This window comes from Brienomyrus brachyistius, chromosome 13, assembly GCF_023856365.1.
Source record: "Brienomyrus brachyistius isolate T26 chromosome 13, BBRACH_0.4, whole genome shotgun sequence".
In the NCBI taxonomy this organism is placed as follows: Eukaryota; Metazoa; Chordata; class Actinopteri; order Osteoglossiformes; family Mormyridae; genus Brienomyrus; species Brienomyrus brachyistius.
In genome coordinates this window covers 18,694,135-18,718,849 of record NC_064545.1, presented here as the reverse complement: position 1 = coordinate 18,718,849, position 24,715 = coordinate 18,694,135, and the positions used below count along the sequence as shown (strand labels likewise).

At 43.8% G+C, this 24,715-nt stretch overlaps 1 long non-coding RNA gene across 1 annotated transcript in view; it reads right to left on the bottom strand.

Moving 5' to 3' along the window:
- LOC125706342 (uncharacterized) overlaps nucleotides 1-16,127 on the bottom strand; it is a 44,860-nt gene extending 28,733 nt beyond the window's left edge. The window contains exon 1 of the long non-coding RNA XR_007381976.1: nucleotides 16,037-16,127. This is a non-coding gene — a long non-coding RNA (uncharacterized LOC125706342). The remainder of the gene's footprint in view (nucleotides 1-16,036) is intronic.
- Between the last annotated feature and the right edge of the window lie 8,588 nt (nucleotides 16,128-24,715).

Below are 24,715 nucleotides of genomic sequence, written 5' to 3'. Positions count from 1 at the left end.
GGAGGCTGTCGCTTAAACAGACCCCCTCGCAACCGCAACAAATACACAACAAAGACAAAAACACCATATTATCTAATTGGCTAAGCTGGGAGATTTTGAAGTGACTGGATTGCTAGCAGATTCTCACGGCTACGGCCAGAAAAGTTGGACACCAAAACAATGGTGCGGGGCCACAACAGGAAACCAACAACGGCACGGGGCCACAACAGGAAACCAACAACGGCACGGGGCCACAACAGGAAACCAACAACGGCACGGGGTCACAACAGGAAAACAACAACGGCACGGGGTCACAACAGGAAAACAACAACGGCACAGGGCCACAACAGGAAACCAACAACGGCACGGGGCCACAACAGGAAACCAACAACGGCACGGGGCCACAACAGGAAACCAACAACGGCACGGGGCCACAACAGGAAACCAACAACGGCACGGGGCCACAACAGGAAACCAACAACGGCACGGGGCCACAACAGGAAACCAACAACGGCACGGGGCCACAACAGGAAAACAACAATGGCACGGGGCCACAACAGGAAAACAACAACGGCACGGGGCCACAACAGGAAAACAACAACGGCACGGGGCCACAACAGGAAACCAACAACGGCACGGGGCCACAACAGGAAACCAACAACGGCACGGGGCCACAACAGGAAACCAACAACGGCACGGGGCCACAACAGGAAACCAACAACGGCACGGGGCCACAACAGGAAACCAACAACGGCACGGGGCCACAACAGGAAACCAACAACGGCACGGGGCCACAACAGGAAACCAACAACGGCACGGGGCCACAACAGGAAAACAACAATGGCACGGGGCCACAACAGGAAAACAACAACGGCACGGGGCCACAACAGGAAAACAACAACGGCACGGGGCCACAACAGGAAACCAACAACGGCACGGGGCCACAACAGGAAAACAACAACGGCACGGGGCCACAACAGGAAACCAACAACGGCACGGGGCCACAACAGGAAAACAACAATGGCACAGGGTCACAACAGGAAACCAACAATGGCACAGGGCCACAACAGGAAACCAACAACGGCACAGGGCCACAACAGGAAAATAACGGCACAGGGCCACAACAGGAAAATAACGGCACAAGGCCACAATAGGACGTGCTGAGGCAGAACATTCATATATTTTTAAAATAAGGTGTGACTTTTATGAGCAGAAGCTAATAGCTCTCAAAACCATAAACAAAAGTTGTCACAGTTTACAAGCCCTCGTGGCAAAGTGAGAATTGAAGTGATACGTTTCGGTTTATTTCCTGTGTAATATGCTCACTCCTTTCTCCTTTAGCTCACTGCAATCAGGGTCGCCAGCTTCGGTCAGCGGGCTGGCATCAGATTTTCAATTCAAGACAAGTCTGTACGCACATATACGCGCATTTACATGTATGTAACAATTTTACTACCTTGTAAATAGTCTGTAGGGCTTGCAAACTACCACAAATGCTTGTGAAGTAGCAAAATTTACGTTTATGATAGAATATAGATTTGCCGCAAGATTTCTCGCACAAGTGTGAGAGTCTGAAAGTGCGAGTGTTGCATCAGATGTGCGACATTCGGCAACCCTGCTTCCGTTCCAGCAGCGTAACTAGGGTGCTTCATCTTTGAGCTCCGTCTTTCCATGGGCAGGCATTTATCCCAGTTACAGGCTTCATTATTTTACAATAAAGTGAGAGTGGAAGAATCCACCACAGGGAATAGTACTCCCAGTCTCCAGGATCCTCTGCCTTTCATTTTCCAAACTAAGAGAATTACCATCTACCTTTTAGGGACGACTGTGCTCTTTGTGATCAGGGATCTCCAAGAAATGCAGTTTTTTTTTTTTTTTTTACTTATTCTAGGGCAGCTTTGAAGGAGGAAGGACAAGAAACTATACCAACTAATGCATGCATTTTTGGGCTTTAATAAAAAAGATACTTGCAGTGCCGTTTGGATGGTAAAGTGCCTCGGCGATAAGTGGCTCCTTATAATGCTCCAAAAAAATTGTTTTAAAAAAGTTTTTAAGTTTCTCCCACAGGCAAAATTTCCCATCCCCCTGCATAAGAGAGATTTAATGCTGGATGCTGTCACTGTGATCACTGTGTAACATCACAGGTCACATGACAGCTCCATACATCTATCTTGCCCAGATTGACATTTCAAAGACTTCTAGCTCTCCCGCCTTTGCATTTTGACCTATATTAAATGACCTAAACAAAACAGCTATATGAGATTAGTCTTCTGCAAACTTGACAGTGGACAACTTGCAAGGTTCTGACTTGCACTCTCCCAAACGTAGACAGGATGCAGCACCACACATGAACAGCTGCTGATATACCGGATAAGGCAGGACCAGTCGTTTAAGGCTGAGATTTATGATGATTCACAGTGCTGGGCGATACATGACCTTGTTCTATCGATTATTTAACTCTAACTTTTGGGGCGGAGCAAAATTACCGTATGAATAAATTCTACAGACATTCGAATTTAGCACAAGTATTTGCATAATGCTGGTTATTCAATAAAATACAACGCTTTTCTCACAGCTGGTGTGAAAGTGAGCGTGCCCTGTGATGGGAAGACGCTCCATCCTGCCTTAGTTTCCTGTAGCCTCTGGAATAGGCTCCGGACCCCCATGACCCTTAATAGGAGAAGCGGCTACAGAAAATGGATGGATGGACTGATTGATTTTCACAGCTGACTGTCCTGCCGTCACTCAGCCACTGAAAGTCTTACGACCATCAGAAATGATTTCTTGGTAACAGCCTGGAAGTCGGCGCCTAATGAGCTGTGCTCTGATGAAACGGACCTTTTGGTTCCTGCAAGAAATAGCATCCTGGTAATCCATGGCAACCCGAGTCAAGAGGCTCGTGGGGACCAGCCCCCCCGATACCGTGCTGTCCTGCGCTGCCCTTGGTGTGCCACAACGGAAGCAAATGCCTGCTCATGGCAGCTCGCAGAAGCATCTGGAAGGGTGAGATCAATCCACCTCATCTCTGAGGGTGAGTTCCAGGTTCCTGTGGCCCAGCATACATCCACCTCCTCACACAAACCACTGTAACATTGTGGAAGGGCAGTCAGTTGTATGTAGTCCATACAACCCCTTAATATAGTGAGAGAACACTCTAGAAAGTAGAATGATAAATATGTGATTTTATTTCCCATAAGAACACTTAACGCTATTACTCACTCAGCGCACTTAAAAAACAAAGACAACAAACAAACCCTCCACATTGCATTCATTATTCTGCTGGCTGTTCAGCTGCAACATAGTAAAAGAATCATTTCTGAAGATCCCACGTGCTCTGGGATTCCAACATTACACGCCATCCTCGGAAGGATGAGATTCCCACAGTGTGCTGGCGACTGTTACCAGGAGAGGCTTCATATATATTACAGCAGACCATAATACCCTGACCCAGGGTTGCCAGCTCTCACACATCCGGCGCGACACTCACACTTTCTCACTCTCGCGCTCATGCAAGAAATCTTACAGCAAATCTACATTATTCCATTATATACCTAAAATTGGCTACATCAACAGCGTTGGGGTAGTTTGCAAACCAAAGTAATGAAACTGTTACATACATCTAAATGCGTGTGCATGTTTGTGCCGTAGGGTGACCACCCGATCCATCTCAGGGGAGACACTATGAGCCAGGACAGGGTCTGTAAACTATCATTTCAATTAAAAAGACCTGGATTTCACTTTAGTATCGAGTTCTTGTTGTGTGCCGATTGGTCAGTCCCCCATAATTACACATGTCTCTAATGTTAATGTCAAATGGATGGATGAGTCTTTCAATCACGGCAGTCAAAGCACAAGAACCATTGGATTATTTAGCCAAGCACAGGAGCCGTACGGTTTTAAAGTAGCTTGTAAAAGTAGCTCGGAGTGCCACCTGACATGGATTAGGCAGCCACCCTGTCGTGCAGACTTGTCTCACACTGAAAATCTCACTCCAGCTTGCTGACCAAAGTCAGCAGTCCTGCTGACCCTTCCTGAGAGATACCTGGCTGGAGTTTCGTAGGGTAGAAGAAGCATGTCTGTCCTCCCTTCCCCACATTCTGTGGCGAGTATCGATTCAGCTTTCTGGAGGAGGGCCATCTAGTCAAGTCTCTTAGGAACAAAATCGCCTCTTCTGACTCATTTTCTGCTGTTATTATGGCAATTACACTATTAGGTCCGATTATAGGGTGCCACAGTGGCTCCACTGCAGCCCCACTGCACAGGATAGGATCCAGGCCCTCCTGTGACCCTGATGAGGTTAAGCGACTAGGAGATGGATGGGTGCTTCCCTTTTGGCTAGTGAGGACCTGCATTGTCTGGCATGACCCCAGTATTTATCATGCCACTGGGGAATCCTCTCTCACTTGGTGAAGCAGAGGACCTGCTCATGTGGATCCTTTCCCTAACAAGCTGTGCCGTGATATTTCACGTTAAGGGAACGAGAGCAGCTTCATCCTTATGCTGCATATATTACCCTTTAAAATTGTTAGGGCCAACTAAACAGTCCCAACCAGTTGGTAAGTAAGTCTGTTTTTGTTTTGGGAGAAAACCAGATGAAGTTAAGCAATTAGGCATTTTCTCTTCTGCATAACAAGAGCCTTCACAGACTGGAGTTCTCCCAGCACTGAATAAATGCTCTGTGTGAGCTTGTGCCCTGAGAATGTGCCCAGACAGGAAGAAAAATCAAGTTTGTTTAATATGTTTTCCAATGTTTCCAGGTATACATATTGTTGTAAGTAAGTCACAGAGATGCAGCGTAGATTAATCTTCAATCCTGACACAAGTTTTATTTCATAACAAAAAAATATGACAGAAAATCTACTTCATAGTTGCTATAACTGTGACCTTTATTAGATCATGTTTCACCCTTAACAAAAGGAATCTCTTGACGGGTGGGATGATGACAGAGGCAGTACCCTGTGCGCTGCCTTTCGATGTCGGTGTGTATATGAGGAGGGATACATTCCGGAACTTTCGGTTTCCCTAGATTCAGCATCATAGAAATTCAAGGAAAATGGGAGACCTGACTGGCATCAGGAAGTGTCTTCGATTACAAGTATACTGAGTCAGTTTAAACATGAAACTCATTTGGGGTCTAATAAATCATTTACTGAGTTGTTTAATTTCTCTTGGGTTTACTTACTTTAATCCACGGACAGACGCTCTTGCCAGACTGAGAACTTTATCCATTAGCATGTCAGATTGTGGCACAGGGCTCATTCTCTCATTTTCATTAACAAACAGTCTGCAAACCTTCTTCCAGGATGTCAAAGAAGCACCGAGCATCACCGCAATGAAGACTATCGGAACATCACACCAACTTTTTTCTTTCCAAGTCATCTCCTTCCTTTGCTTTAAACATAGCTGTGGCTCCATGGGTAGCACTGTGGCCTCGCACCTCCAGGGTGCCCCCCCCCACAAGTCCAAAGACAAGCAGTTTATGTAGGTTGCAGTTTCTATGTCACACACAGAGTGGAACTGCCTAAACTGGGAAAGGATCTGGATTCACCACAACCCTCCAGCGGATAAGAGGTTATGAAATACAGACGCATGTAGGTAGATATTTGGGTATTTTGAAAGGATGTACAATTGGGTATTGAGTTCCGTTTTCTCTCGGAACTGGTAAACATAGACCCTAATATCCAACCTTATACCTATTTTTAGTCCTTTGAAATCGACGACAAGGTCCTTTTAACATTTTTGTTTGTACCCCAGGATGGCTGTATGTCACCCTCCCCCCGCCAAGCTTGCCGAATTTGTTAAATCCACCTCAGGTCCTACCTCCCAATAAACCCTATGAATCCCTCATCCCATTTCCGTGTCGAATAGCTGTGCTTGCTGCTCAGCCCGCAGCCATCCTTACAGATGTTTCCACAGGGGAAGCTTATCTCAGATCGGCCAGAGTAACAGAGAAGGCGATGTAAGGAACAAGGATGAGAGCGATTGGTGCCCCCGGGTGTCACGTTAACGGCAAACGACGGCGCCAACTGGGAATGTGCGAATCTGTTTTATTTGTCAGTTTAATCCAGCGGGCCTGAGCTGCAGCTTTGAAGACTGAAAAACCGAGTAGATGTGGCGGCATGCGACAACTCTGGCGTTTGGCAAAACAAAAGGGATTTAATCGAACTTAAACCAACAAGAACTGGAAATGAAGAAGATCGCGAGGGATCGAATCGAGAAGGCGAGACCGAGGACGGACACGGGCGGACAGAGGGAACGACGTGAATGACCAGACTAGTGACGATGAGACAAACTGGTTAAATACAAAGACTAACGAGGGGTAATACTCAACAGGTGGAGACAGGAGGGAGGAGACAGGAAGGTCAGGCAGATGTGGTGGGCAGGACGTGACAGTAGAGTTACTAAAAAAATGAAAACATATGGAAACATAAAGTGTTATTTAAAAGTCAGCTCCGTTTTGATCCAATATGGAATTAATTTGCTGGAGGAAACTCTCGTTCTTCATTTAATTTATAGATATCCAGTCTATCTTGTCAACATGTTACTTCAACTATAAATGAAGTGTTTTGCTTATAATATTCAATTTGTACACTCAGTTTAATTTGTGTCCCGTAATATTTTAATTAATTACTTACAAAGGACAGAGTAGAAGGGGTAATTACGGCACGTGTTTTAGCAGCAGATTTGCATGTATTAGTGTACCTTTAATGATTAACATCCACTAGCACACTGACTCAGTTAGCGCACATTCCCACACGGATGCTGGTTTGTCTCGGGGCTCAGGCGGGTTGTGAAGGGATTTTACGGCGACGGAGGGGGCGTTTTAGCGAAAATGCTGTTTGAGCCGAGTAGGGGGGCCACGGGAATGAAAATCCAGCATTCACCTTTCCCTTTAGGAAGCCGTTTTTGTTACTTTGTCAGCTCTACACTGAATGTATTCACTCTAAAGATTATTCCTCTCAGCAATTATCCACACGAACCTTAATGCAGAGCATATCATCCCTCCATCCATCTGTCTTGGAGTCAGGGACACTTTGCGTGCATTTCCAGCACGTTACAGGGCACACAGGCAAACACTACAGCCAGTATTGAGACGCCAGTTCACTCAACCTCATGTTGGAGAGAACAAAAGGACCTGGAAGGAACCCACAGACATGGGAGAACGTGCAAACTCCACACTAGCGATTGAAGTGGGCCACTACTTACCACCTGCATCTTTCATAATCTGTCAGAAGCCTACTGAACAACAAGGGGAGGGCATGCAGGGCTGCCAACGGTCACACATGTGCGTGGCAGTCTCGCTTCCAGACTCTCACGCTCTTGCAAGAAATCTTACGGAAAACCCGAATTATTCCATTATAAACCTATTATTAGCTATATAAAAAAATGCTTGGGTAGTTTGCAAACCCTACAGACTATTTACAAGGTAATAAAAGTGTTACATACATGTAAATGTGTGTGTGTGTGCATGTAGACTTGAAAGTCTCACTCCAGCCAGCTGACCAAAGTTGGCAAATCTGGTACCTGTGTTTTCCCAATTTGAAGTACTACTCCACAGGGCCCGGGACAGAATTTGGACCTACAGCCATGGATGTATAAAGTTACAGTGAGGCTACAGTGCGATGACAGTGAGACTACAGTAAGGCTACAGTGAGGCTACAGTGCGACGACAGTTAGGCTACAGTGATGCCCAATGCACCACTGCCACTTCAACGTTTTATGCCTGTTCTGTTTTGTAAAACCCTCACTGCACTTTATTGTGTTATTTCTCACATACATCACATAGATATTAAACAACACAAGCTTATTTTTTTTTCTTTAACCATTATTACTAACACCTGGAAAGGTTATTGAGATGTATGGCGCTGTAATGGAAGCAGTCATGCAGAGCAGCTGTTGTTGTGTGTTTATTTGAATGTTTATTGTTTAATTAATAAAGCCATTGTTTAATTAGTAAAGTCACTGGTGCTACTGATGTATTCAGCTCTTTTAACCTACCAGCAAATTAATGTCACAGTAGAGAATATACATTCCATTGCTAAAAGGGTTTAATTAAACAAAGCGGTCTTCAATTTAAGCCCTTTTATTTGTGAGCTCTAATGAAAGTTCCTTTGTGTTTGTGTGCCCAGTGTGTGTGTGTGTGGGGGGGGGGGGGGGGGGGGACATACGCATGGATTAATGAATATGGAGGAGAAACACATTACAGAATATCCTACATGCAGGAAAGGACTGAAAACAAAAATCAGCCCAGAAAATTACATCTCAGGGTAAGGAAGCTTAGATTATTTTACACTCTGGGGATAATACTGTACTTGGGATCCTGAATTTAATATGAATCTGCAACTTGAATTTGAAGTCAGTAATTCTGGATTAAGCACTGATATGTTCTGAGTGAGATTGTACGGTGGCAGAGCTTTCGTGTGAGACGGTACAGAAAGGAAGGATCGGAAGGTTCATTCCCATCTCGGGGGAGGGCAGAGACCTGGCGGGAATGAAGGCGGGTGAGTTTTCACCAGGAGGTGGATTGGCATCATCACAGGAGGGGGCTCAGGTGTAATGAATCCCCGAGCGCAATCCCTGTCACCGGTCATTGCCTCGAAGATACCCCAAGATGTCACATTTTCAACACTTCATGTGTGACAGTGTGTAGGACTGGGTAGTAAACAGTCCAGGGTCTTTCGAACAGCACCGTTTCTCGAATGTCATTCATCCGCGCATCGTGTTGATGAAAAGAGCGAGGTGAATCGAAGTCTGCCCGGCCGAGCGGCTTGTTAAACGCCGTCGCGCTTAGCGTAGCGCCGCGGCTCGGCCCATTTCATTTGTCTGTGAAAGAGGGAGCCAGGGTTTAAATGCAAATATGTGTTATGAGCTGACATGATTCAGCACAATGGCTGGGAAACGTGACACGCATCCATTCTTCCGCACTGCTGCCTCGACGCACATGGTAAATTCAAACCAGCTGCAGTGGAATTTCATTGTATAATTCGCCACCGGGGGCAATATGGCCATGAATGTATGTAACTCCGGTTACTAATCACCCCATACTGAGCTGTAAGAACCCTGATGGCACCAAGATGGTGGAATTTTCCATGTTTGAATAAATTTTGAAGGTCTAATTATCAGTATGACTCTTATTACAGGTATGACTTCCTAATTAAATAAGAACTGGAATATGTTTTAAAATGCTACATCTAAAGCAGTAAAGCTTTGAGAAAAGTGAACCTCCATCTTCATCTAATACAAAAAACACACAGAACATTGTATCTTTTACCAAACAATTACCAAACTGCTTTATACAGTTTTCACGGTTGTACAAAAACAATAGCATTGAATGGTCAGGGTAAGTAAGAGACATTTTCAAAACACCATTTCAAAACACCACAAGACATAAAAAGGCACACAGAAAAATCACACATGCACAAAAAAAACAATTGGCTCATAGATTAATGGGCAGAAACACCCCATGTAAATACCAACAATTTACGGTTCACTTACTGCACTGTGCAGTGATCTAGAAATGACATAAGCAGTGGAAGAGTTACATCTACCTAGATGACTAGCTAATTAACGTCAGTCAGAAAATAGTTTGCTAGTTGTGTTCAAAAGATGTGACATGGAGATGGAAAAGGCTGTTGTGTTGGTGTTTGTAGCTCTATAGCAAATCGTGAAGCACGGCGTAATTTGTCCAGGCAAAACTACAAACTGAGCTGGTCTGCAGTACCTTGCTGGCTAATGTCAGCTAACATTAATGTAAGTTCATACCGCAGCTTCACAGTATGTCTGCGCTAGCACATTGATTACATGGCTTCCCAAGCAGACACGTGAGATTTATTTTAACAGTTTTAGGCTAATGCACCTATATGTCCATGGAGAAACGACAGATACAATTCAGTTACCTTCTCATACATCTTAGCACATTTACTCGGCTAGCAATGGTAAACAGCTAAAGATAGATAACCTTGTTTACTGCTGCTACAATGTGAGTCATGAATGTCACAATGTGATTGATGATGTGTAGCGTTATTGGTAGAAGACATGAATGTTGAGGGATAGGGGAGGGGATTAAGAGATGCGATCTAACGGAAGAAACTCATCCATTGGCCAGATTATTCTGGCTGCAACTTTAATGCCATGTTATTCAGTGTCAAGGTAGGCATGTTAGAGGTTGACTGAATAACTAATATTTCCGTTACATTTTTACAAAATATCGGGGAGGCACGTGCCTACGTAAATTGATCGGCACAATGCCACTTGTTAGGGTTGGTTATTTCTGTTGTCTGTATTTTATACTGTACGTGACTGTGAGTATGTGCCTCGCATACATTAATGAAATGGATTTTATGTTTCGTCAGTGTCGATTACGGTTCTTGGATGTTGTATGGTCATTGTCGTGCTGATTTTTCCTTTTGTTTTTAATGTGGTTATTCTACAGCATCCATTTACACCAAGTGAAGGTGAAGTTAGTGTTCTCTTGATGGAGAATCTCTTTGATGCAGCTTGTGAACATTCATCAGGCTTCCTTGTGCTCATCCGGTCCACTGGAGCGCCTTCCCCTGCTGGACGCAGCAGCCGTGGATACGAGCAGAATAGCAAACCTTCACGTGACCTTCCTACCTTTTTGAAAAACATGAGATGGCTTTTGATGTGGGGGAAAAAAAAAAAAGAGCCAGACCAAAATGGCTTTTCTAAACCTGACAGGGTTTAATTACCATTTACGTGGGACGGGAAAAATCCCAGAATGCAAGTGGCATCAGCCTGAAGCTTTGGCACGTCATGCGTTACGGCATGGGCAAGGAATGACTGAGAGGAGGTAAGCATGAAAATAATTAAATAATTAGACGTTGCAGAGATGCAGTGGAGAGATGGGCTAGTGCATTTTTGCAGGCTTCTTGGGTAGGGGGGGGGGGGGGGGGGGGTGGTGACCACAAAGTAGAGTCTCGCTTGGCAGTTTTCTGGGGCTGTGAGATGCAGTGACCTTCCTCAGTGCAATCCAATCCTCTCAGCTTCAAGAGTGCAGCTACAGAACAGCACTGTACCAGTACTGTGTTAACTCACTCATGTAAGGCGATTAATCGCGTCATGGAGGTAGTGAGTAAAACTCCACAGAAAAACACTTTTAAAACAAACTCTCGCATTTCTGGTGTTGAGGAGCTTCAGATGAATTTGCACCTGAGTGACTGACCGCAGCTCATTACATGCCCATGGTCTTGTCATCGCGTGTTCCTGCTATAAGCCTGGAAATGGCCATATGTCACCCTGGGCTTGAACACCTACAAAAACAACTGGAGTGTAGTTCCTTCATTTTGGGAACACTGTAAAACCGAAAGGTTTCACTAATGTGGAAGAGAAGGTTCAGTCAGCAGTAACTCTCTCTCCACCCAGATGGATATTTCATAAATACGGTACAATGGCACTAATTGTGTCACATGACCAGGGTGCTCAAGCTTGTTAGCCAACGTAGAAGAAATTCTTCACCAAACTCAGGACCCAGCAAGAAGCGGAAAAGCCTGCATTTTTTCATTTTGCATATTCATATGTCTTTCCAATGCTTTATTTTGGGTGACGATGCATTTATGGAGGACTGTAGGTCTGCTTTTCACATCCCTTTGGATGACTGTCATCTCATTTGCCCAGAGGCTTCTGACACCAGTGACTTGGACTTTTGTCCTTGTCCCTGCAGGGATTTTTGAAGTTGCATATATGTTTTTCCATTGTGCTTCCAGCTGGTGCATCAGTTGTGTGCTCCGAGTCCTTTGTGTTCTGTATTCTAACACTTTTGAGCCCCTAAGTCATTGGTTCTTGCACTTAATGTCTAAGGCAACACCTGTCCTAGAAGCTAGGCCAAATATAGGGAATGTGTACCTAGAGAAAGAAAGAATCTCAATGGGAAAGAATGCTTCTCAGACTAACCTTTGCCTGAGGATGACACTAAACCACACCCCATGAAACAAAGCAGCTTTGCCCAGATCAAGAACTTTAATAGCCTTGTATTAGGTTTAAAGAATATCAGAGAATATCAGGGTCCCACTGCACAAGTCTCATCATATCCACATATCTATAGACTATGTACCCACATGCAGGGAAAGTCAATATGGGGGAGAACAGAATGTATCCGTCCGCAGACCTATTTATATACTACAAATATGCTCCTGCTCTCTCCACATATTCTGCTTCTGAATCTAACATGGCAATTATTTGCAGGTGTTCAGAATTCACCAACTAAAGCAACAATTTGGATTTCACTCCTGAAAAATATTTCAAAGTGAACCTCCTACAGTCATTCAGTTATTAATAATGGATTATATGGTTGAGTCAATATTTTCATACAGAACTTCTACATAAAGACACAGGACACTCGTTTGCCACATCACCTGCTGCAAATTGACATCGCTTCACACAGCACCCGACCACACAACATATCCAGAACTTTTTCGACTTCCCAAAATCCAGTTCTCTCACAGTGAGGCAGTTTTTTATTGCACCACATAGGGTATCTCAGTTAGCTTAACTTTATCTCAGGCAAAGATGGCTGATTAGGAGGCGTGGGCTTGAGGGGCTGGCTGTGATGGGACACCGCTGAGGTGTCTCCTAGGGTTGCTGGAGGCCAGGACAACACTCGTTTCTACTTGTACGGCAGCCTGGCCCTTCAGAGGTGTTGCCTGTTCACTGAGTGTAGTGCAGCTGACATTTATGGCCTGGCTGTGTTTTTGCTTACCTAGTCTACTCTTCCTGCCTGAATCGCCTCACCTGCCCATCTGTCTGCCTAACTGACTACCAGTCTGCTCCATAATTCATCTGCATACCTATGCTGTCGCACCATCTGCCTGAATATGCCTGCCTGAATATATGTGAACTTATTCTACTCTGTGCAGGCCGGAGGAAGACAGCCTTCCCCTTGAGTCTAGTTGCTCCCAAAGTTTCCTCTCTTGAAAGAAGTTGTTTGCTGCCACTATCAGGCCCGGAACTGTGTGCTCTGTTCTTTGTGACAATGTTCCTTGTTAAAAACTCTAGATAAAACAAATTGAAATTAACTGAGGGTAACGCTTTCCATTAAGTGCACCTTCATAATGCATTTATACAGCATTCATAAAATATTCATAAGCAGCATGCAAGTATACCTTAATATGAAGGTGCATTTAATTTTCTGTGATTGCATTATAAATGCATTATGAAGATGCACTTAATGAAAAGCATTACAGAAATGAGTTTTGTGTCACCTTTTAGATTAAGAGTTCAGACTGTTATATGTAGTCAGTGTTTAAAACCATAACAATTAATAATAGTGACTTGACTCTGTAAATGAATAAGCAGTTATGTAAAATGGGTAGGTGAATATAAACTAACAAAATAATGTTAGTATGTAAATATTTTCAGCATTTAACTGGGTTTATGACCTCTCATTGTATGGTACATACAGTTAGCGTCTTTTATGACCCATAAACCTCTGTTAAAGTTATAAAATAATTTTATAAAAGTGGAAAAGAAATGGAGGAACTGTGAAAAAAATGCAATGACCCTATTAAAAAGAGGTCAGAAGACAAAGTTGGTTAAGACAGCCTTGTTTTCCCAGAATGCACTCTGGTACACATTCTCCAGTACCTGCTATTGTAATACTGTTGATTGCTTTTTTATTACTTTTGTAATACTGTCAGTTACTTTTTTTAGGTCTTATTAATTCATTCCTTCTACTTGATTTTTAAAGGTTAGCTGCTCCATGATTGAGCTCCCCAACCCCCAATGGCCAACAGGACCTAGAGGGTGCCTAGAGAATCAGCTGTAGATATTCAGATAAGCATCTTTCCTGTAAGAGTCTCTCTGGTGTTGCCAGTTTTTACAGCAACATTTGGGTGTTCCTGTTTCCATGGTTACAGTGACAGCCAGTAAAGTTGTGTATATATTACACTGTGTCCCCCATTCCCTTGGATCCCCCCTCTCTTGTGGGCCCCCTAGCTTATCTCCCCCCGTAGACAGTCTGACGAATGGCAGCTGCTCCTCACCAGGACATCCCTGGATGATGTAGTCACACGTCAACTCTGACGGGTTTGACTTTCCAGGTCACGGCTAATGGGACGTCAGTAAATTCAGCATGGGCAGACCGCTTTTATCAGTGTCCCTCTGTTCCTCACAGAGAATGAACGCCCCAGGGGTGCATTACAGCCCAGCATGGTTTCAAAAGACTGGGTAACACTGCAGATTAGCCATTAGAAAAAAAACATTCTAAAACAAAAGGTTTTTGGAGAAAATATATCAAAGAAGGGGTAGTGATGTAGTTTTCCTCCTGCACTGCAAAAGCTAGGTGAATGCCCCTAATTTTTTATTGCGTGTGTGTGTGTGTGGAGTGGCTTGCAGGGAGCCAATGAACAGCCCTTGTAACGCTTTGCAGAAATCAGATCAATTATGTTAATTTGTCTCAAACCATGAGCGCTGTCACTATCGGCACCCTCGCCTAGTCGGCAACTTTCACCACCCACCCCCAACATGGCCCCCCCATCCCAGATTATTTCCATTTGTAGAAGTAGCACTCACTGTAAATTAGGTTGCACCCCTGACCTGAAATAATTAAGAAGCCCAGTCCAGACAATTAGGTGAAGAGTCACCAACAGGATAGAGGCTTTGATTAAGTTATGTTTCCCTCATGAGGTTCCCCACAGAGCAGACAGCATCAGTTCCTTGGATTCCTTTAGGGTTTTTCTGGTGGAGTGAGTCCTGCTTCTCAAATTTGTTTACGTATGTGGAATCTGTGAAGGATAGCAGCAGTGTGAAGGCGTATGACCCATGTCTTCAACGCTGAGGCATTGCTATTACGCCACATAGCGAAAGTCTGGCTTGTTTTTTTTTTGCCATGAAAACAAAAATTTCAAAGATATCTTAAGCTAGTGAAATTCTACGCAGAGACAAAATAGAGATCCTTTTTTTTTTTTAGACATTTTTAATCCACAAAGGCGAAGTTATTAAGAAGCGGTCTTTTGAAGTGTTAATTTTCATGAAAATATCAAAGTCTGATAAAGAAAAAAAGAAAATATGCCGTCCTTAAATGCAAACGCGGAGATTCAGTGAGCGCTGACGCATGAGTGCCAAACAGCAGTGAATTAGCTTGCGAGCCCCAAACAGGCAGCTGTACTCTCTGTAAGCGTATACCTGGAATGCAGTTCGAACCTTGCATGAGCGCTGAGGGCCTGCTCACTGCAACATCTCCAGGCATTTCCAAACATTCCTGTTTATAACCACTTTTTGAAATCTTTATATGATTATATTGCCAACAAACATTGTATGTAATGTGATGTATACCTTCCAAGAAACCCTTTCACACAATTCAAAATTGACCCAAACATCAAAACAGGTTAACAGAAAAAACTCAGTATGCCAATGGCCAATACCCAGATTCCCTACAGTTATAGCAGACGGTACTAATCTAGGGTCAAACCCAGACCATAAAAACAACAGAGGTGGCAGTTTCAGGCCCAGAACGTAAAAATCCAGACTAGGATTTTGTTTCAACCAACCAGTTGAGTACTATGTGACTGACTCTTTTTGCAAAACAACGATTAAATGTCTGATTTTTATGAGTTTTTGCAATGGAGGAGTCCAAGCTTATGAAATACTTATGTAACAAGCCAAGCACCTGCATTCAAAGTATTTCAAACATTTCATCCACGCTTTGTAGAATAAACATGCTGGAAATATCTTGCTTTTTTTTTTTTAAATAACTCCATTTCAAAATGCCTTTTGAATGCTATTTTAGATCCTTTCCACTGATACTGTGTCCACGACCTTTGTGATTGCAGCTCTACAGGAGACAGATTAGCTGGGATGTTTTGAGGTCTTGAACATTTTGACAGAGCAAAGATCACTAAAGGAAACTGATACTTGAGGCACAGAGAGCATCTCCAGTCAGTTGTTACATTAAAGACCAGTCATCTATAATTTGTAAGTCTACATACTTATGTGTTTAGGCTTGATTAGTCAGTGCATAAAGGGAATCCTATTTCATAAAATGTAAAGAGAGTCTCTAAAAAGGATCCTTGACTATGTATGAAAGAAATATAGATATACTTACAATATATTGTACACCACAGATATATTGTAGACCGTAGTTTCACACCAATATGGTGTAGAACAGGAGTAGATGTAGATTATCCAGAAAGGGCCGTTGGGTATGCCGGTTTTCACTGCAACTCCCTAATTAGATTAGTAATTAGAGGACTGATTAGCTGAAGAGTCCTCACACCTGGGTTTGAACAGCTGACCTAAAGGTTACCCCAAAAACTTGCAAACACACCGGCCCTTTGTGGATATGACTGCCCACCCCTAGTGTAGAAGGTGACATTTGCCAGGAATGAATGTTGAAAGTAGGGTATGAGATTTTAATCTGATACACTTTTTGTTAAATTCAGCAAATTTCTCCTCACGCTCGGCTGGCTGTCCATTCAGTGTGTGCGCTGAAGAAGGTTGGAGTTTCCACACAGCCACAGCACAGTAAACGTGGAAATAAAAAAAGTGTCTTGGACCCAGCCACACAACAACACAACACAGTCTCCCCTCCTCCTGTCCTGTGTAACGAGCAGGAACACCCCCTGCAGCTGATTGGCTGGAACTGTGTCCTGTGACTTTATTTTTAATTTTGGATTAAAATCACATACCTTTCTGAGGATGAGTGATTCAGTGAAGGTGCAGCTTAGAAGACCCGACTGGATGTTGTGTTTGGTCTGTGCACATCACTGAAGCTGCTCCAATATCCAGGAAGGAGGCTGAATGAAAAACCCATGTATACACTCTACAGCCCAGCCCTAACCAGTATGAAAACAGAGTGCTTGCTGACCCAGCCAGACACTTGCTGGCACCTTCCTTATTCTCAGCCCTTGCTTTCATGTCAAATGTTTATGGTTCTCAATTTTTCTGAAAGAAAACCAAGCTTTTTAACTGCTTATTAAGCAGGCAAAACGTTAAACAAGATGTATCGATGAGATGGTTTCCAGCAGCACCTTTTATCCTGATCAGAAAACATTTTTCTCCTTTGTCAGAGACATTATCTGTTTAAGAAAGTACAGATGGGTATTTCTGATTTATAATTTCACCATGCAGGATAGATTTCCGTTGTGCAGTATTAGAGCAAACTGAACTGGAATTTGTGAAACAGAATCGCCATCAGACCTCAGCTGAGACGTGGTGTAACACAAACGTCATTATCCTCAAACGCAGAGACAAACGAAACACCCTGCAACGCAAAGGCATCGCATCCATGGTGCCGCAGCTGTGCAGCCTGACAGACTCCCCTATATCGGATAAGCAGTACGGATGATGAATGGTGGTGCAGGACAACATGTTTGGGAAATATTAATCTCTGCAGAGGGCGACTTCCCTTCAGTGGCTGTAGCCCTTAAAGAGATGGGGTGTTCAAATTCCATCGCAACTCTCCCTGTTCTCCAGATACATGTATGGCGTTGTTAGCTACTCTGTGATTGCCAATGTGCCCTGTGATGGACTGGCATCTCATCCAGGGCAGGGTGTACCCATCCTTGCTCCCCCTTCCCCTCCCCACAATCCTGGGTTAAGCAGTTGTTGGGTAACACTCTATCTATCCATCCATCCATCCATCCATCCATTTTCCAAACTGCTTATCTTTCTGGGTCGCGGAGGGTCCGGAGCCTATCCCGGAACATGCAAACTCCACACACATGTAACCCAGGTGGAGACTCGAACCCGGGTCCCAGAGGTGTGAGGCAACAGTGCTTAACCACTGCACCACCATGCCACCCCCCATCAGAACCTATAGGGTTAAAATATTTTCAATTATATCAAATAATCCATGCATCCATTTGCATTGGCCACCTGGGCAATACAAGGCAGGGGACACCCTGGGCAATTTATAGACACAAATTCACCTAACAACACGTCTTTGGAATGCAGGAAGAATCCGCATTTCGAAGAAACCCACATGAAGAGTGGAGGAAAACCTCCAAACACACACACACACACACACACAGCTATAAATGGGAATCGGATTGTCCAAGTAGAACAAGACAAAGTACAAAAGATGATGGTTGTCATATATTGACAGCATATGGATATTGGAGGGAGGCAGAAAGAGAACCTGTTTCATCATTTTTCATTATAGCCTCATTAGGTGTTTGCATTTTGTGGAATTACTTCAGGGGCAACGCATGATGGTAAATCCATTTTATCTCATTCATTGTGGTTTGCAGATGAGTATCCTTCAAAATAGCTCTGCGGAGTCATTGTATTGCATGATCCGATTTTGCCCTTAGTGTGCTCATCACCATCACACAGCTGTGTCGAGGGCGGTTCGTGATGAGTACGTGCGTAATTGGCCTCTTTAAAAGCAGTGCCACAGCGTTCGCTCACTCAACTACCCAGCTATTTTGCACAAGCCCTCTTCATCACGAGAGTCCCGAATGCTTTACGCAGTCTCACGGAAGCATGACTCTGAAGTCCCAACCAGCCAGAAAGGAACATTAAACACTGTGAGTCGAATCGCCCAACTGGAAAAAATGACACAAGATAATTTTGAAAAATCCTTTAAACGCTTTGCTCCGTTACTTTCTCGTTAAGGTGGCCGCCCTTTCCTCAAGATGCCACAAAAGGTGGACAGAATACTTTGAAATTAGACCCTGGTGTTTAAATGTCATCCTGTCTTGAGTATATTCTATGCTGACACGCAGAGCTTTTTTTTTGTTGAGCTTTATAACTCTTTTATGTCCATGCAATAACATTAATGTTCTCTTCAGGCAAGGACACAAAGATCACTTACTCACATTTTCAAAACATCTTCTAGGAGGCCCAGATACACCCGCTCTATATTCTATTCCATGGTCGATAACACACATGTTGTATTTGCAGTGTTTTGCCTGTTTCACTCACCTATATCAATTGTTTGTTGTACCCAATAAGATCTGCGGCATCCATCAGGCGACATCCAGATGTCTAGTAATACCTGACAACTGGTATACAAACAAAAGCCTTGTTGTCATATTCTATATCTTATTTTTTTCACATATCCTGATGTCATGCGGAGGAAGAAGAGACTGATGCAGGTACCAAGTAAGACTGGATGTTGTTGGAATGAGTGGTGTCTCTCCTGACTGAAATGACCTGGCTTATCTCCTGCGTGTACCTCAAGTCCTTACTATGAAAGTTTTTATGTTGCGGATGCTCTGCATTACTTCTAAAAACTTTGCTAAATTTCTGATGGAGTTAAACTTTTCCTGACTGGCCGTGACTGTGGTGGGTATTTTTAAATGGTCTAATTATGTCCCCCAGGGTTACTCCACACTGCATTAACTGCAGTTATTTGATGGTGTTGATGGAGTCGATTGGGGCGTTTCCTCATGTCCTCTCTTATCTCAGCTTTGAGACTCCTGCTAAAAGGACCTTTATCATGCGCGATGCGGTCACTAAATCGCTATCGGCAAACCTTCGTACTGTCTGGATTCTCACTGGTGTTTCACGTCTTCTCCAGCCCCTGTGAAATGCTGCCATTCTTGCGCATTTCTTCATCAAAGCCCTTGGTTAATGTTAACACCACAGACACTATCGCCCACAGAAGAATGTCAGGAAATCCTTCACGACCGTCTTGTAAAATGACTCCCCGTGCATTGTTGTGGTGACTTTCCAGATGCGATTCACCTGATTTACTATTCTCTATGCATGACTCCCATAGGTGTTTTTTGTTGCCATGGTGAACAAACTTGCAGTCTTGCACTGATATTTCATATTTGCGTAATTATGCCCAAACGACTTTGTGTTTAAGAACAGCATTGCTCTAAATAAAAACCATAGTCAAAAGTATGCTATTGCTGTTCTGATCTCTGTCCTGTTGTCCTCTGAGTTCTTCTGTTTGTCGCTAGAAATATGCGTTTTCTATTCATTATCTTGCTATAAACGGACACCAAATAATTGGAGGAGAGGCACTGAAGAAGTGTCCACAAATTTAGCCTTCCAAGGCCGCAGTGTTCTGATGAACTCTCATATAAAGCATTTCCCTGTTGGTATCGACGCCCAATCCCAATCCCTCTGTCCACCTCTCACCAATGGCAGCTATTCATCATCACCTTCATGTGTTCATCAGCAAATGATAATTCAGTAAATACTGCCTTCACACGGGGTGAATGGCAGGGGACAAATAAAACATGATTCACCATTGGTTGCTTGCGTGGCCAATAAGCATCAAGAATTTTGCTCTTATTGATTTGCCAGGGATCCCAAACATGGTGCTTAATGCCTAAATTAAACCTTAAAACATTTAACAACTCCGTGATGTGAAAGAGTTAAACTAATCAGTTGTCTTTGTTAGGGTGACCATACATCCTCTTTTTTCTTGGACTCTTTTTTGGCATCTATGCCTGAAATGACTTTGTTTCATGTTGACATTTCCTTTCTACTGTATCATCAGAATACTTTCTATGTATAAATGCTTTGCTTTGATGCTGCTCCTTGCATCCTGCCTCCATTGTGCTCTTTTTCCCAAAACAAAATACAGTCACCCTATCTTCGTATGAAGCGTCAGATAAGTGCGCGCAGTAATAAATAAAGATAACGCACTTTTCTGTTATGGCTCCAGTGATCGTTCTTTGCATCTTATTCTGCATGATAATGAAGCGCGGATTTTTTTCGTTTGTTTTTGTCTGTGCTGTTTGTTTGGTGATTACTGGTTTGGCCAAATTAGCGATGGACTTTCAGGTTTCCCTTCTGACCTGGAACAAATGTATCCTTTGATAATCATCTTAGATGGAGCCTGGGATCTTTGCATTATTGGCTCTTTGTGGAATGTTTCGTATTTGAATGACATTCCAATTACGTGCAACATGCTAAAGCTGATTATTCACAGTCCAATGGGGAGCCGATACAATAGATATTATTTGTATAAAGTCACGTTGGAAGTGTGGCAGTGCTTTGAATTATTGCTTGTTTTCATCTGTTATATTTCATGATCCCAGACTAAAACATATCAGATTAATCTATTTACTTTTTTTGAATTAGAATATTTCTAAGACACTATCTTAATGATTCTGTTATAATACCCCATACATGTTATTTGCCTAAGCACTATTTACCAACACAGAGACTATATCTTTTTGTCTGTACCTACATCTCAAATAATATGACAAATAATATGACAAAACTACCATTAGCAAATCAAGCTGCCTTTTTGCTTTTCAGAAATGCTTTATTGTAGTAAATTCTCTCCTGATTCTTGCTGTAGTCCCATAAAAAGCGGATCTCTTTTCGGCCGCATATTTGAAAACCTTGTGGAATATGATCATGTGATCAGATTTTGGACTCCTATTTGTCTTTAAATGAATCCCACATTGCTTCCTACCACAGTACAAATTCTGCAGACCACAAATTACGGCAACTCTGGAATCCCTACCTTCGAGAACAATGAGGGAATATCTGGTGTCGATTATCCACCCGTCCATCCATCCATCCATCCATCCATCTTTCCCAAAACTGCTTATTCAATAGAGTTGTAGGCTTGTCTCAAAAATGTATGACATTTATATAGTGCGATTCATATCCTGAGGGATATCCAGATTATTTTATAGGGGAGTGTGATGCTAGTAGGCACCACAATGTGCAACGAATAGGCTTTTTACATGCTGATGTGAGGAATTATTTAGCTGTGTTTTCAGGGTATCAAAACAGCTCTGGGACTGCCTGCTCTCCATGTGCTGAGAACTGGTCTGCGGAACAATGTGCAGGGTGGTAGGAGGTAAGGGAGCTGAGGTTTTCCAGCCCTGGTGAGAGAAGGGGGGAGGGGCAAACTATGGTGGGGCAGGGGCCCAGATGTGTGTAGGAGTGTGTCTGTGCATGAGTGCGTACCTCAGAAAGAAGAGTCAGCTCCTGTCTGTCGCTACAATCATTCAGAACTGCCGGCAGGTTGAAGTCTCATAACTTTGCTCTGGTTCTTGCCCAGTTGCGCATTTTGAGCATGGAAATAACCTGCTATCTTGAAGACAAAGTCAAAGAAGGAGGCCTTTTCTTCATAGTTGGCTGAGCCCGATAGCCACAGTCAACTGTGCATTACAGCTGAGACTTTACCGGAACCGAAACAGCGCCACCGTGTGTTTCACGATGGTCCAGATGACACCGGTGTATGGAGGATAGCACAGCCCCATCTATTAGCCATTAACACAGTAACGGAATGGTACTGCGATATGGGGCATTCCTGCCCCCGGCTGGACCCCCCCCCCCCTTCTCTGAGCAGACAGCAGCCATGACCGATGAGCCCCAACCATCCACCTTCACCTGCAGGGATCCCACACTCTCCCTCATCGCCAGATTGTGTTCCCCTGCCTGTGCTGCAGGTTCCAGCCGCCGCACTCACACTGTCCCCATAGGAGATCAGTAACAGCCCGCAGCTTTACCAACAGTCCTGTCATTGTCTGCGTAATGTCCGGGTGTTGGGGTTAGGGTGCTGGTGTTTGTTGGGGACTTTTCCACAAAGTATTTATGCGTAAACCTTCGGTCTTTTGTATCAGCGTTTCACGGTGCTTAAATTGCTTTGACAGATTGTGTCCCTTTCTTTGCCGCTGTGTGGCGGCGTGTTCTGTGTGGGCTTCTTGGTGGCACCCCAGTACTCCCAGAACATTCAGGAAGATGAATCTATCTCTAGAGTAACCTTAGCCTGTGTTTGTGTACTCTGTGAAGTGCTGGTATCTCATCCAGCAGATTCCCTGCCTTGTACCCAGTCCGCCTTGGGGCAGAAGCTCCAGACTCAGCCTGACCTGAACTAAATAAAAGGTAATGGAAGTTGAATGGATAATTATTTAATTCTACCGTTTGTTTAAGATGGATTAGGCTTATCATAAAGAAACGGATCCACTGAGCAGGAATATTCAGTTTAATGCATCAGTGAGTTCAAACCTTTAACAGTCTGTGCAGGAAGGAAAATAACTAGTAAGTTGAAAGATATCTAACAAATGGAAATGATAGCTTATCACTTCAGAGACACTCGGGGTCTGTCAGGACGAATCTGGGAGGCATTTCTGGATGAGATTTCATCTATGCAGTTCAAAGACAGTGCCCCCTGAAACATATCTGAAAGGCCATTTACTCAAAGTACCCTTTTCAGAAGCAAACTTTTCACCTGCACTTCGTTCCTCCACATAGGTATGTTCAGCAGTACAGAACGGGCATGAGTGAGACGGATCTCTGCAGAGTGCAGCCTTTGCTGTTCGTCTACATGCAGCTTTGAGACTGACAATATGGACAAGAGGCGAGTCAATGAAGAATCAATGGAATTAATCAAAACAGTGACCCGAACCACGCTGGGAAATGGAGTGAAATAAACGATTAGGCACACATGTACAGCACCGTAACCTTATACTTAAAAATATCAATCAAACCCTGAAACGAAGGAACAGTATATTTTTAATCTGAGCTGAGTTCATTATCAAAATAATTTTTTCTGCTGAAGAAGGAGGAACGGGAAGATACTTAAACTCCAAAACGATCATAGATTGAATGAGAGGTGGGGTGTAGGCTTTCAGGGGGAGGGGTGAAACCCAGAGCTTAAAAATCAGTTACTGTTTATCAGCGGAGAGCCGTGTTTTCCCTAGGTAGCATATCATCGCGAGGCACTTACAGGGGAGAGCTGACATTCAGCCCTTATGTTTATCTTGAGTAGATTTCCGGTCTTTAATTAGAGCCAGACTGCTGTTTAGCGGTTCTGTTCCTCCAGTCAGCTGTTTTTTTTTTTTAAAGTTCCCCCATTCCAGCCTCCACTGGTACCCCGTGTATCTGTCCACTGTCCCGGAGGAACAGAACTTTTTACAGACCATTATGTTACTTTGGGATTGGCAAGTAATTCAAATTTTTTGCCATGTGGTGCTCAGGCCAGAAACTGCTCTTCCGCAACCTTTAACCAGTGAGATATTAATTTGTTCTGTGTTCTTTTTTGTATGAACTTGCTTTTTTTTTGTTTGCCTGTTTAGTGTAGCCAACAAAGATTTTTTCATTTTCATCTGCCAGAGAGTAATATTATACAGTGTGTGGTTGATAATGGTGGGGTCACCTAGGGGTTACGGGATGTCACAGGCCAGCGGAGAATTTGCAGTGTATTGATGCAGTATTTGCAGTGCAATGATGTGAATGTAGTGAGAGTGGCATCCTGTGCCCCCCCCCCACCCACCGGGGACCCTTCTCACAACACTTTTCTTTTTGATATATGTATCATCATGCTTTGGATGGCTGCCCATGTCACATGCTGTGACCCTGCCCCCGCATTATCAGTTACTTTGATGCACAGATTATACGTCCCTCTTACCCATCTGTTACTGCAGTGTTCCCCAACCCAGTCCTCAGGGGCCCCCCCGACGGTCCACGTTTTTTTTCCCTCCCAGCTTCTTGCCAGACAGTCCACACTTTTGCTCCCTACTGGGAGCTGGGAGGGAGCAAAAATGCGGACTGTCTGTGGGTCGCATAGGACCGGGTTGGGAAACGCTGCTACTGTGTTTTGTGGAATGGCCGGTTTCGCTTTGAAGCCTCATAGTAAAAGTTTGAGCAGAGCACTTTACAATTCCCACAATCACTCTCTAACCAGCCTGTTGACATTTCCCAAATTACACTGAAGGTTCCAGCCCCGAGCCACCTTTCCCGCTCACTCCACCGTTTGACATTTCACTGCCGTCTGAGCGGAACTTGGTCCCCCCACTTGTTCCTCTATCTCCAAACCCCAATTCCCGAGCCCCTGTCAGTCTCCTCATTACTTCCTGTG